The sequence below is a fragment of the Panthera pardus genome, unplaced genomic scaffold (genome assembly GCF_024362965.1).
Source record: "Panthera pardus isolate Hobbes unplaced genomic scaffold, ASM2436296v1 HiC_scaffold_7, whole genome shotgun sequence".
Classification (NCBI taxonomy): domain Eukaryota; kingdom Metazoa; phylum Chordata; class Mammalia; order Carnivora; family Felidae; genus Panthera; species Panthera pardus.
Window position 1 is genome coordinate 70,002,743 of NW_026527002.1, and position 13,411 is coordinate 70,016,153.

Consider the following 13,411-nt stretch of genomic DNA (forward strand, 5'->3'; position numbering starts at 1 on the left):
AGCAGATGATGTGGGGCACCCCCTGTGGGCCAGACACTGCGGTTGGTTCAAGGCTCAGCGGGGGGCGAGGCAGGCCCGGTTCCTGCCATGTAGACCTCGCGTCTTTCTGGACTCCTGTGATGGGCATGGCCTGCTCCGTGCTCGGGAGGTGACCTCTGCTTCAGGTTGTGCTTGCAGCAGCAGTGAGTGCATGAGGAGTATAGGATGTGCTCACCACCTCACAGGGGGTAGGGTCACAGGGGGTAGGACATCACACTTGGACGAACACTTTGGAACAATACCAAAGTCAAGCCTGGGCCAGAGATACCAGCAATTGCACGGACGGTATCATCTACAGAAGCTTGGCTTCAATTTTCTCACTAAAGCTCTGGAGGACCCTCGTATCAGTCTGCAGAGGCAAGAAGGGAGGCTCCGAGGGCCCTGGAAGCGTGTATTCATGGGAGCTCTCTCCGGCTCTAAAAGGAGGACCCTTCTTTCTTCATCCACGTCATTTAATCTAGAGTCTTTTTTCAAGTTTGGTTGTTTGTTTCATTTTCTTGGTCTGTTTTAGGTTTTTGGAGGAAATAGCATACGTACACGTGCCAAGGAGTGTGCTGACACCTGAGAATACAGAGATGAACGAAAAACAAAAATGTGCCCGATGTTGTGCAACTTACATTCTAAGAGGGAAGACAGACAATAAACAGATGGACAAATAAATGTATAACTTTACAAGGAAAACTAAAGCAAGTAGGTGCCGGAGAGCAAGGAACAGGGAGCGAAGGACTCCTTTAATGCAAGTGACGTCATGCAGGAGCATCCGGAGACGATGCTGGTCAAGGGAGGTGTGCCTGGTGTTCTCAGATCCTGAGATCCACGGATGAGTAAAATTGTGGAAACAACGGACGGGCAGACATAGGGATGGCACCACTTTAGTTTAGCGATTAGAGAATATATAACAACATTAAAAAAAAAAAAAACCCCGAGCAACTGCTATATCTTATCGCGAATTCATAAAGGGCACCTTGATGCCAGATTCTGTTGCAGATTGGTGAGTTGCTCGATCACGGACTGGCATTTGACAGCCATGAGTTTTGCCAGTAGGTGTTCTGTGTTCAGAGGAAAGACTGGACCTGCGTCCTATGTCTGATGACAGTGGTATTAGTAATAGCTAATACTTTATGAGTTCTTTCAACGTGCAAGGCACCGGGCCGAAAGCCCTTCACGTGTTCTTGACTCGAATCCTCACAACGGCCCCGGACGCTGGGTAGACAGGTGGTACCAGACTTTTTTTTTGTTATTATTGATGGAGAAACTGGGACTTTAAGAGGTGTAGTAAATTTCCAAAGAGACATAGCTAATGAATGGGAGAACACAATTTGAACCAAATCAAGCCGGAACCAACCCTACTCAAGAAAGGAAAGATCGACTTCGGGCTTTGCTGAGCCTGGTGAGGGGTTGGAAATCTGGGCATTATGTGGGCACGGTAGCTTCTCGTAGATTGGGGATTTGCACTGTGCTGCAACCACACATCCCTTGTTTCGCCTCTCCAGGTCCAGTCCCCCTCTTTCTAGCGATAGCACCCTTATTCTTCTTTGGGGGCTACCTCATCCCGCTGACTACAGTTTTGGTGGGGCTACCCTCATAGTGGCCCTCTCTTCTGGCCAAGGAGCAGACAGGGGTTGTGAGTGAGGCTGGAGGCTTGGCATGGAATTTGATTCTGGAGCAGAGCAACACAAATGCTGAAAACAGATGCCTCTTGGTCCCAGAGCCTTCCCCAAAGAAAAGGCTGTTTGTTAGTTTTTCCTTCCTGGGCTCGAAAGAGCTGCTTTGATCCCTGCCTGCTCCTTTTTAGTTCTCTGTGATTTTTTTTAACCCTTACACTCATCTTCAATCCTTCATATATATATATATATATATATATATATATATATATATATATTTTTTTTTTTTTTTTTTTTTTTTTTTTTTTTTTTTTGCTTAGGTGAGCTGGAGTTTGTCTGTTGCTTGCAACCAGGTGGCAGAGCCTGGAGATTAAAACTCAGGTTTTAAATCAGATGAACCTCTGTTCTTATCCCAAGTGTACTGTTTACTAAGTATGTGACATTGGACAAATCGCTTAATCTCTCTAATTATGTTTTCTTACCTATGAATTGGGGATAATAGGGTGTTGAAAAAGTGAGCCACTGCATGTAATTTGCTTAGCAGAGAGCCTGGACTTAATCATGCAATTTGCTTAGCAGAATGTTCTTTCTTATCAACTCCTTAATAAATATTAGCTGCTCTGATCTGCCTTGGCAAATCAGAGAGAAGTATGTTCTTCCCCACCTCCAACCAGGACCAGATAGTTTACACAACACAAAATATAGATAGATATGGGGGTGGGGGGAATCACAGGAATGGAATTTTACAAAATTGGAGCCAAAGATAAACTGGAAAACACCAAAGCAGAAGGATCTGGAGGATTTATTGGACCAGAGATTTTAGACTTCAGAGCGTAAAGAACTCACAAAATTGTATGATTCGGTATCTTGATTTCAAGTCTTTATAAGATTCTTATTCCCATTTACAGTTGAGGTAAGTGCTGAGTTTTCAATCAACAAATATATATTCCATGCTTACTGGGGAGTATGGCAAGATGCTGAATCTTGGGATATAGAGGAGGAAGATACAACCAGGGTATCAGTATGGGTATTCCTAGTTAGGGGTGGGTGTTTTCCACTTGATGATTCAGTGACATAGGCTTTTTGTGTCTTGTGGAATCACCATCCTCAAGGGCCTCGGAATCCTCTGTCTCCGGTCAGAAAATGGGGGAAGGGAGACTGGAGAAGGCACAGCTGCCTCTTAATCCAAGATGGTGGAGGCGACATTCAGGGCTTGTCCTCTCTGTTGATTGATGTGATCACATAGCCTCACCTGGATGCACCGAGAATGTACAGCCCTTTTCAGCAATGACTCTGTAGTACAAAGAGGAGCAGAAACCACTGCTGAAGTCCAGTGTCTTCCACTCTGAAGACAGAGCTCTTTGGACCTCAGTTCTCTATTATTAAAAGGATGGCTTTGTTTGTTCTATGGTTCTATAGTCTCTGAAAATGGAGAGGTATGAGATTTTTATTCAACTCACCAAATAGGAGGTTCCATTTATCCATCAGCTTAGACACACACACACACACACACAGCGTTGAAAACAGAGAGAGTATTGAGTCATCATATCATATTCTATTACTTTGGTTTTTCTTTGTAGTCTTTACCTAGAACATGTCTATATACCCAGTTCAATATTACACACACCCAACCTTGAAAGAAGCGTATTTTATGCTTACATATATTTGCTTCTGTTGGAGGATGTGTGGTTTGTTGTACCTAAGGAGATTTTGGCCTTCTTGATCTTGAGGGAAGGACAAAAGATTCAGATGTGTTGGCTATCATTAAAACTGTAAGCTTTAATTCTGAGGTTAATCTTTCTCTCTCTTTTTCCCCTTCCCTTTCTCTCCTCTTCTTCTCCTTTTTCGTTGTCTTCAGTAGCTGAAGAGGTACATAAATCAGCTGACCTGGTGAAGATCAGTTCACACAACGTACATCAGGAAATGTGAATTTCAAGCGTGGGTCTTTGTGTATGCAAATTGGACTGGGCTTCCTATAACTCAACTATCTATCAAGGAAATTAAAGGGAAATTAGACACTACTTTCAAAATCTTACTCCCAACATTTCCTTATATTTGTCCTTTTGTGCACTGGAACTGCACATTTTTGTTTTTACTGGTGTTTTCTGTGCTCTGTGGACTTGACCTCTGTATCCTGCCAGTATTTTCAACCACAGTTTGTATAAACATTGCATTGTCCCGTGTGTCAGTCCAAATCAAACTTGAACACAGAATTGTGATGGTGAGTAGTCATTTTCTCTCAACCAGTTCCCTCAATTATTGACCCAAAGGTTGGAGATAGAGCTGAAAATACTGCCTCTGGGTCCCTAGATCTCAATCCCTATCTCTGCCTTTATCTATCTCTGCTTATCTCTCTCTCTGTCTCTGTCTCTCTCCACATTTGGCTAGGATTGCTTTAAACAATATATAATAAAACAATGTGCCATGAGCTAGCAAAAAATCTACAAAACGAATTTCCTCTTCCTTTCACGGCCATGCCTCCTATGCACGAGTCTGCTGTAGGCACTAGGCAACTAAACAGCAACCCCTCCACCTTTCTGTAGAGGAGCCAGAGAGGCAAAACAGATGTACCAAGAAGTTCAGTAACATCCAAGATTGCGTGACCAGAAGTCACAAAGCCGGGATGTCAGAGTCTGAGTTACCAATGACTACTCTACGTTGACATCGGTGTTGAAATAGAAATGATAACGAGGTGCATACCATCGACAGGCAGAGGGACAGTGAGTGCGAATTCCTGAGGTGGTGCTGTTCTGTTCGAATCACGGAGCACAAACACCTAATGCTAGGAGGGCGTCTGGATCTACCGCATCCCCTGTGCTTAGTTACTAGGTTGGGTGAGTGAGGGGTGTCAAGGGGCAGGTCATCCAGATAGACACTAGAATTCTGGTCTCCCGGCCCCCAAGGCAGCGCACACTTCCTCTATTATTCCAGAATCAACCAAAGCCGTCGGAGGTAAGAAGCTCTTCCGTGTTCTAGGTTTTATTTGGTCTCAAACTATTTTTTATCCCTGCTCAGTTCTTGGCTTACTCCCTTGGGTAGAGCCATTTGTTCATTCAGGTTTCACTGAACACCCGTGGGCCTTGTACCCTAAGCCTGGGGCAGGCGATGGGTCTCTAGCATGCAGGTACCAGAGCTGACTCTATTGTTTGCTAGATATCTGGTTATGGGAGAATCATTTCGTATGGCTTCCCCCCCACCCCCCGCCTTTTGTTTCTCCTACCTCTAACATGGGTCTGAGACGACTTATGTCACGGGGTTGTTGCAATCGTTGAGTTCTGTATGGAAAGAGAGTTATCCTTATTTGAGGCGGGCTGCTCTTTAGAAGCAGAGTGCAGGGTGGGGAAGGGGACAGGAGTTGGATGAGCCAGGAGAAACACATGGAGGTCAGATCACACGGGGCCCGTGCGTCATGCTAAGGAGTTCAGACTTGTCCCTCAAGCCAAGTCAAATTGTTTGCCAAATCACTCAAAACAACTGTTCTGTGATGGGAGCATGGGAAAGAGACTCAATAGTCAGTGAATGCTGGCTATGCCCTAAGTGCTTTATCTCAATTCTCTGACTTAATCCTCATGACAGCCCCACATAGGAAGCATTATACACTGAGGCTCAGAAAGATCAACTTCCGGGAGGTTACATAATTGGTGGCAGAGCTGTGATTTGTATTATTCCGTCAGACTGTGAAACTTTCTTCTGTCATGCATAATACATTAATTCCCCCCTCCCCCCCAAAAAAAAAACCCATATGAAAGCTGAATGCCTAGAACTGAAGAAACCCAAAACTTTGCATGTGATATGGAGGAGTCATATTCCATGGAATCCCAAAAAAAAACATGACGAAAATTCTTGATGATGCAATGATTATTTAAAACATTAAAATTGGCTTCAACATTAAATGCAAATAGTTCTACTCTTATGTAATTTCCTGCCTCAAAATCCTGATTTTTTTTTTCAGATTATTTTAAGTGACATTCAGTAAGGAGAAAAAAATCACTTTAAAATGTAGGGAAATGACTGGCTTAGTGGTAATTTTGCAAGAGACTGGGTAGGGAACTCAGCGTGAGGCTTCGAGGATGGCTTTCATAGGATTTTGCAAGATTTCTTTAAATATTTGTGATATGAGACTTGACTATAGAACTATTTCTCCTCTTGACAAGGGAGCACAAAGCATACCCACCCCTGAGAAGTTCTCTCCAGTTCCATGAACTTCCCTTTGGAAGCCTTTGGAATTCTGGAATGGTTTTTGGTGCCAATTTTTATCATTTCCATGCTTTTTAAGACTCTCTCCACATCCTTCAGTAAGGCTCATCTTGCGATGCAGTCCTATGATCTATTTCCAGAGTTCCCTGTATGTGATTTAATTTGGTACCTGTTCCTTACGACTGAACAGCTTGAATCCATCAGGCATCCCGACACAACCAGGGATTCCCTGCATTTAGCACAGCAAGTGGTTTTTATCTGGGTTCCAGCGGTTTAACTGCTAGTGTCAGTGGCTTTCATTTTTCCATTTCTCACTCATCTTTATAAAACATTAGAGAACATTTCAGTAAAACATGAAACGATTGCACAAACATGGTTGCAAAAGCTGCTGATGCTGTTTAATCTGAATTCTGATTATGAGCTTGGTGTAAGGGTGTCCATGTGAAAAGCAAATATGTGGAGCTCGAGACTTGCTTTGATGAATTTATTCAACAAATGCGCTCTCTTTGGGAAGCTTATCTACAGGAAGATTCTAACACAAGGGTTTGTATGCAAATGACTGGGAAAACTTTCAGGGGATTGAGGAGGTGAGACAGGAAATGAAAGGAAGCCAGCCAATCATCAATACAATGCATCGACCATGGGCCCAATGAAGGAAATAAGCAAGAAAGGTCCCACAGAGGAAAATTTTGCTCACTTCCTCAGGTCAGCACCGTAGACAGTGTAAATCATACCTCAGAGTTGTCCTGATCAGAGGAAAGGGACCACTCCTTGGTCATTGGCCAAGGCTATACAAATTCCCAGTCTTCAGTTCTCTGTGTTTTGGTGCAGACAACTCCAGCTGGACTTCAGCAGCCTGGGGGGCAGCTCTCCCCAAAGAGCAGCAAATACTGGCTGCTTTGAGTATGAGCACTTTGGGCAGAAGTGTGGACAAAAATGGTAATGGAATCCACAGGAATGTGAGTAAGACTCTGCCAGCCACCCTCCTAGGATGCAATGGAGAAGAGGACGAATATTGTCCCCACCCACTCTCATGGAGCTTCCATTTGGGTGTCAGGGAACTAGGCATTAACAAACTAGTTGCAGATTCATATACATGCAATGAAAAAAAAATAGGCAGGAGGCTGATACAGAAAATAAGAAATCTACTGTATTTAGATGGGCAGCAGAGTTCTCTCTGGAGATGACTTTGGAGCCGAGGCCTGAATGATGCAAAGGAGTGAATTATTTGCCAAGTCAGGAGCGGGGAGCTTTCCCAGCGTAGGGTACACATAGTCAAAGTCTTTTGGATGGAAGAGAGAGTGGCATGTTCCATGAACTGAGCGAACACCAGGGGGGCTGGAGCCCAAGCCTGGATGGTGAAGAGGTGTCTTCGTTATCTGTTGCTGCCTCAAAAATCACCCCCAAATTCAGATCTTACAAGACAAGCCTTGCAGCTTTGCTCATACTGGCGGCTGGAGTGGTGATGGATGGTCAGGGATGACCTTGTTCTGGCAGTTGCTACTGGGTCTTGGCTTGATCATGTTTCTTATAGGCTCATCTGTGCTTCTCCGATGGGAGACAGTATTCGAGGGAGTGAAGGCAGGGAGCTGCAAGCTCCGTGAGGCTGTGTTTCAGGAGGCACACAATATCACTTCCACCAAATTCTACTGCTCAAAGCGAGTTACAAGGCAGATTCAAGGGATCGGGAAAATGACTTCATCTCTCGATAGGAGGCACTGCAATGCATTGGTGGCCATGTTCTAACCTACCAAAGGAAAAGGCTATGATTTGAGACTCACCAGTAGCCAGACTAAGCCTGGCATGGTGGGCCACATTAAGGTGTTTGGATGTTGAGATCTGAGTGTCCAATAACCAGTATCCAGTGTCATCGTTGATCAAGATCTGCCAATACAGAAACAAAATGAAGGTTTAAGATGCACGGGCATCAAGTTGTTCTTTTATGTTTTAGGATGCAGTTTATATTTGGGGACAGGTAGAGTATTTAATGGAGGACCAAAGAAGCAAGAAGAGTTACCCACCCAGTTATTGACCAAACTCTTCAGTTATTAGATGCATGGTCTTGAGCATTATAACTGAACTTCCTTGATTTACTGAGAATAAAATGAAACAATGTTTGCCAAGTGTTTAGTCCATGGCAGGAAATGAGTGCTCCCTGAAGTTTGCAATTGTTATTAATAAGGGCAAGTAGCTCTGGGTGACTGATTTGCATAAAGTTCATAGAGGATGTCTGGTTTTTCTTCCCTAATTTCCATTGGTAAAGACCCTATTCACCCTTTTATCAAAACTTTTCCTTCCCTTTCCTCCAACCTGCTTGGGTGTTGCCCCACATAGATCCTTCAGGCTAAGAAGGAAAGGAATCTGCAGATCTTGACAAGGAGACCTTCAGGGTTTATTATCTTAGTGAAGTTGCAGGTGAATTTTAATAACAATAACCAACAAATCTCTTTTATTCCATTATGAAGATAAAACCGATGAGAAGTGGTGCTTGGTGTCATCTGGTGTGACCGTTTCTAAGGAGATAGACAATGAAATATTTCCTTTCTAGAAGGTTCCATTAAAGCACACATAGACATATGAGGGCAGGCTCTCACACTCACACATCCAAACAACCAATTGTTTCTGTCTTTGACACTTTGCATAGAATTGCAGGCAACTCACAAATTCCATAATTTATTGAATGTCACTGCTCATTCAGAAAGAATGGTCATTATCTCAGACATATTTATGGACCTGGTTAATGCCGAGTATTAAAAACGTTATTGGGGATTTAAATCCAGGCAAGTGACTTCCCTCCAGCGCCGAGAGAGCCACAATTTGCCGGCTCCCCTTCTGGAGGGAGCTTGCCAGATATGGAAATATTATTACATGGTTGAATGAAAAGGAAACTGAATTGCAGAAAGAGCCTCTATCCCTAAAGAGCAATGACCTATGAAACAGCTAAAGGGAATAAGGAAATGAATTTTGTCAATTAAAAGAAAAGAAGGAGAAAGAGAGCACACAAAGAGAGGTAGGTGGCAGACCTAGGCACCGGGAGACTGGAAGTCCATCAAGAAACTATAGCACTCTTGGAATTCAGCTTCCAGTGGATCCCTGTTGCATTTGTGTCTCTTGCCTAATTTCCTCTACCTGCTTCCTGTGCGAATGATAGCTTCTTTTAGAACATCCTTTTATACCATACATAACACTTTTATATTATTTGATTGGATTTTCACAGTCTTGGGAGTTTTACTTATTTCCAGCTCCCGCTCGCACCTGGGGATACCGAATAGGTAAGCAACTTGCCTCTGCTCGGGGACTGGTCACGGACCAAGCTAGGAACTGCTTTCAGGGTAGCCAGCTCGGGACTTGGTATGCTTCTTACTGTGCCAAAGTGTCTCCGACATCAATTCCTCCCCTCCAACCGTAGATCAGATGATCCTCGGCAGAAAAATTATGTTTTATGCTTTCATTGGTATTCTGTAAAGAATCTTTTACCTTATGAGCCCACGGCTGGAACTCAGTATGTGTTGATTAATGGAAAATTGTGTCGCCTTTGCTTTCCTACGCCTAGCCCCCCAGTCTTTGTTACCCACATCTTAATTTTAGAAAGTTTCTTCTTAACAGAAAGATGTGTTTACAGCTGACGTGGCGCAGGTGGGCTGGGCACAAAGCCCATGCTCTCACCACGCCGTTCATGCTCTGTGCCCTTGTTCAGTGATGAAACCTCTCTGAGCCCCCAGAATTTGTCATCTTTCACTCGGGGCTACTTTGCTTACCTCAGAGAGCTGTTGGAAGCTTGGAATCCAGTTATAATCTAGCCCCTTAGTAAAGTTCCCAGAATTTAGTGGGTACCAGCTCCATGTTAGGTACTCTTATTATCATTGGCATTGTTTGCCCCTTGCTTTCAACTTCCTCAGAAGCCATCTCGCTTGGGAATTTCACAAAATAATGTCTTACGGCTTCCGTCTTGGACTCCATCTTTCATCTGTCTTGTTCATCGGTCCACTTATTCATGATCCTGTCAGCCATGCTTTCACCATCTTTCCTCACCTCTCGTCCCGGGTTACCCTCACATTTTTGGGCTGGCCAGACAACACCGAGGGTTGGTTCAGCCACACATTTTGTCATGTCACTCTGGAGATTCCGGATGTTAGGGCCATCCGGGGCAAACCAGCTCATGTGATCAACCTACCCACAATCCTTTGCAGGACTCGGAACTCATAGATTTGCTCCTTTATATTTCCATACTGATTCCTTGTGGGAAACACACGTCCTGTCAACCTGAAGGATGCCTTTCAGGAAAAAAAAAAAAACACTACAAAATCAATAAAAAAATAAAATATATAAACAAAACAAGATACAATGCACAAAACAGAATTCCTAGCTATTTCCTCTGGGAAATCTTATGTCACTAACTCCTTTGAGCCTTTTTACTCAAAGTTTGTTGTCTTTTATATCCAGGGTGGGAGGCAGTGCTATAGCCTTACCGGTCACTCACACGTTGCAATATGTTTATGCTGTTTGGTCAATGGCTGCTGGTTTGAGCATCCCACCTGCCCACCACCGGCACCCTGACTGCTCTTGGATCTCTCACTATCCAGCAGCTGAAGAATTGATATCTAGCCCAACACAATGACCAGGATCCATCATAACTGGTTGATACGCATGCTAGGGAGCCCCTCAAAACCTGGTTTCACAAGCATTGCCATGGGCTTTCCTGTGTTCTTGGGAGAATCAGTCTTACCCCAGAGTTTCTCTATAGGCCTAGGAGCCCCATACAGGCAACACCAGGAGGGAAATCCTGTTGCCCATTTCCCTCCAACCTGGCAAGCAGCGGGCAGGGGCTCTCACGCACCATCCTTCACACAGTGTGCTCCTTGTCCAAAGGATGCCCAGATATCAGCAGAGAAAACTATCCCTGCTCTATCCTTGTTACTCTGGTAGGAAAGTGAACCCCATCCCTCAGTCTTGGTTTTGCTATTAACCTGTCATAGAATCTTATACTGGTCCTTTCACATCCCTTGGATTTCACTTTCTCCAGTATCTGGCTTAGCTCATAGGGTTGCTTTGAAAGTTATAAAACAAAACCGGTATTACAGTCGTTTGCAAGTGGCTACTTGTCGTGTGCATACAAGATATTAACGTTGTCATTGTAATTATCACTACTCAGCATCACCCATGACATACAGATTTGTTTTCAGGTAGTGCTTCTACGCCAATGTGCATCTCGTACTGCTTAGAATACCAGAGCCGTAGAACAAATTAGAGATCATCTAGCCCAAAGATGGAGAACTGTCACATATTTAGACTAAGCCTGGTATTTTTTTTAACTACCCAGAGGTGTTTTTCTTTATTAACATTCCTTTATCAGCATTTAAAACTCAAGATTTTTGTTTTCACATCAGAATACAGATTTTTGGCATCTTTTACAAAAAATGACCTATGTTCCAAATAAATTATGCAGGGCAAATGTCAGCGGGAGCTGACAAGGGGCTGCATTTTTTTGTGAGGTATACAGGTGTTGCAGCACCGTACCTCCTGGCCGCCCTGTTTCCTGACACCAGGTGGCTTCTCGGGACAAGTGCATTATACGCACCTGAGCTCAGCCTGGCTTCTGCCTCATCTCCTCCCGCCAAGTTTGACCTTTCTTACATAGATGAGGAAACGGAGGCCCCCAGTCTACCCTTCCTTTTGCTTTTTATTTACGACATTGCTTCTTACTAGCTTTCTGAGCCCAAATCCTTCTTCTCAACCACATAAGAAAGACCATGTCTTCTATTTTAGGTTAGCATAGGTTATTTTACTTCAATTAATTGTAACTTATTTTGTTTTAATCAGCTGCAGAGTTGATTATAGAGTGGCCCGGAAAAAAATATATTGACAAGACTTTCTACCTTTACATTTGTCTTAACCTGTCTTCCAGAAAAATGCTTTCAATCTGTCTTGAAACAGGCTACCACCAGTTCTGTGTAAAAATAGTATTAGTCTTAGGAACAGGACAGTTGATTCTTTTATATTGCTGAAATTGGTAATTATCAGCTCACTCATTTACTCATGGACTCATTTGTTCTGCAAAGACCCTGTAAGATCAGGAGAACAGATAACAGCACTAAAGAGGGTCCTCAAATTCTTCATGTCAGTATTCTACATTTTAGCCCAATTTATAAGAGTAGAAGTTTAGGGAGGAGAACAAAAGAGATGAGCCAAATTTAAGGCCCGAGTTGGGACCCGACCGGTCTCCTGTTTTTGTCTAGAGCCCCGGAAATATAGACAGAGCCAGAAAGAGCCTTGGGAGGCTGATTCCAAATTCTTCATTTGACACAGGCAGAAACTAAAGCCCTGAGGAGGGAAAGTTACTGCCTCAGCTTTTTGTCACAGTTGGAAAAAAATAGGCTTATCACATGGGATTTCTAGAACTTCACCAAGAGCACTTTCCTGATTCTCAAACCGATTTCTAAAAAAACATGGTGAGATTTCTCCATAAGAAAATATAAGAGTGGGCGCCTGGGTGGCTCAGTTGGTTAAGTGTCTGAATTCAGTTCTGGTCATGATCTCACATTTTGTGATTTTGAGCCCTAGATCAGGCTCACTGCTATCAGCGTAGAGCTCACTTCAGATCGTCTGTCACCCTCTCTCTGCCCCTCCCCAACTTGCTCATGTGCGCTCTCTCTCTCTCTTAAAAATAAATTTTAAAAAACTTTAGTAGAGAAAATATAAGAGAATAAAAGCAGCTAAAAGTATTAAGTGTTCAAAAGGCTAAGGCCATCATTCTGTCTCAACGCATGTCAATGTTGGATTGATTAATGCACAGCAATTTTTCTCTGTTACTGAAATATGATTTTTTTTTAAAAAAATGAATCAATAAACATTTGTGTATTCTCACTTTCCACCTTCTTATGTCCTTCCTTTGTGCCCTAAACCTCCTTCTTTCTCTTTATTCAGGTATTTTCTCAGATCTCCTGCCCAATTTCCTCTCCCGAGTGAGGTGTGGTAAAAAGGATACAGACAGACCCAGAGGGAGTTGGATTTACACACCTCACTGGATTCCTACTGGGTGTGGCAAGTTGGACGGATCAGTCGTCTTTGACACGCTGGTTTTTCCAGAAGTACTACTCTTAGTAATGGCCATCCCCATTTTTGGTGGTGGGTTGGTATATACTCCCTGACCCATTCTCCATCCACTGTTTTTGAATCTTTGCCAGTTTCAGTTTGTAGGATGTGACTACCTCAACAGGTCACCTCCAAGGTCTAGGGAAGACAGATAGAACTGGAATTGTTTTGCAATTTACCTGCTGTACAAAATAAAATGCTTTTTTAACCTCAACGAGCCTCGTTCATTCACTTCTTCACTGAGCACCTCTGATGTGGCAGGCCGTATTCTAGGTAGAGGAGACACAGTTGTCAACCAGACAGCAAATCTCTTGAAGGTTACATTCTTCAATGGGGGAAGATAGACAACAAATAAGTAAATCGGGAAAATATCAGACTGCCATGAGCAAGATGCAAATGTAATGGAGTATGTCTTCCTTACAGGGTCCCACGGGGATTTGTGTATCTTTTTTCCAGTTTTCCTTAGTGCCCTGTAATTG

At 43.4% G+C, this 13,411-nt stretch overlaps 1 long non-coding RNA gene across 1 annotated transcript; it reads left to right on the forward strand.

Annotated features, from left to right (window-relative positions):
* The first annotated feature begins 4,274 nt into the window (after positions 1-4,274).
* LOC109273264 (uncharacterized) lies at positions 4,275-13,146 on the forward strand. Its single transcript, XR_002082953.2, has 2 exons — positions 4,275-4,595; positions 12,765-13,146. It is a non-coding gene; the product is annotated as an uncharacterized LOC109273264 (long non-coding RNA).
* Positions 13,147-13,411: the final 265 nt, after the last annotated feature.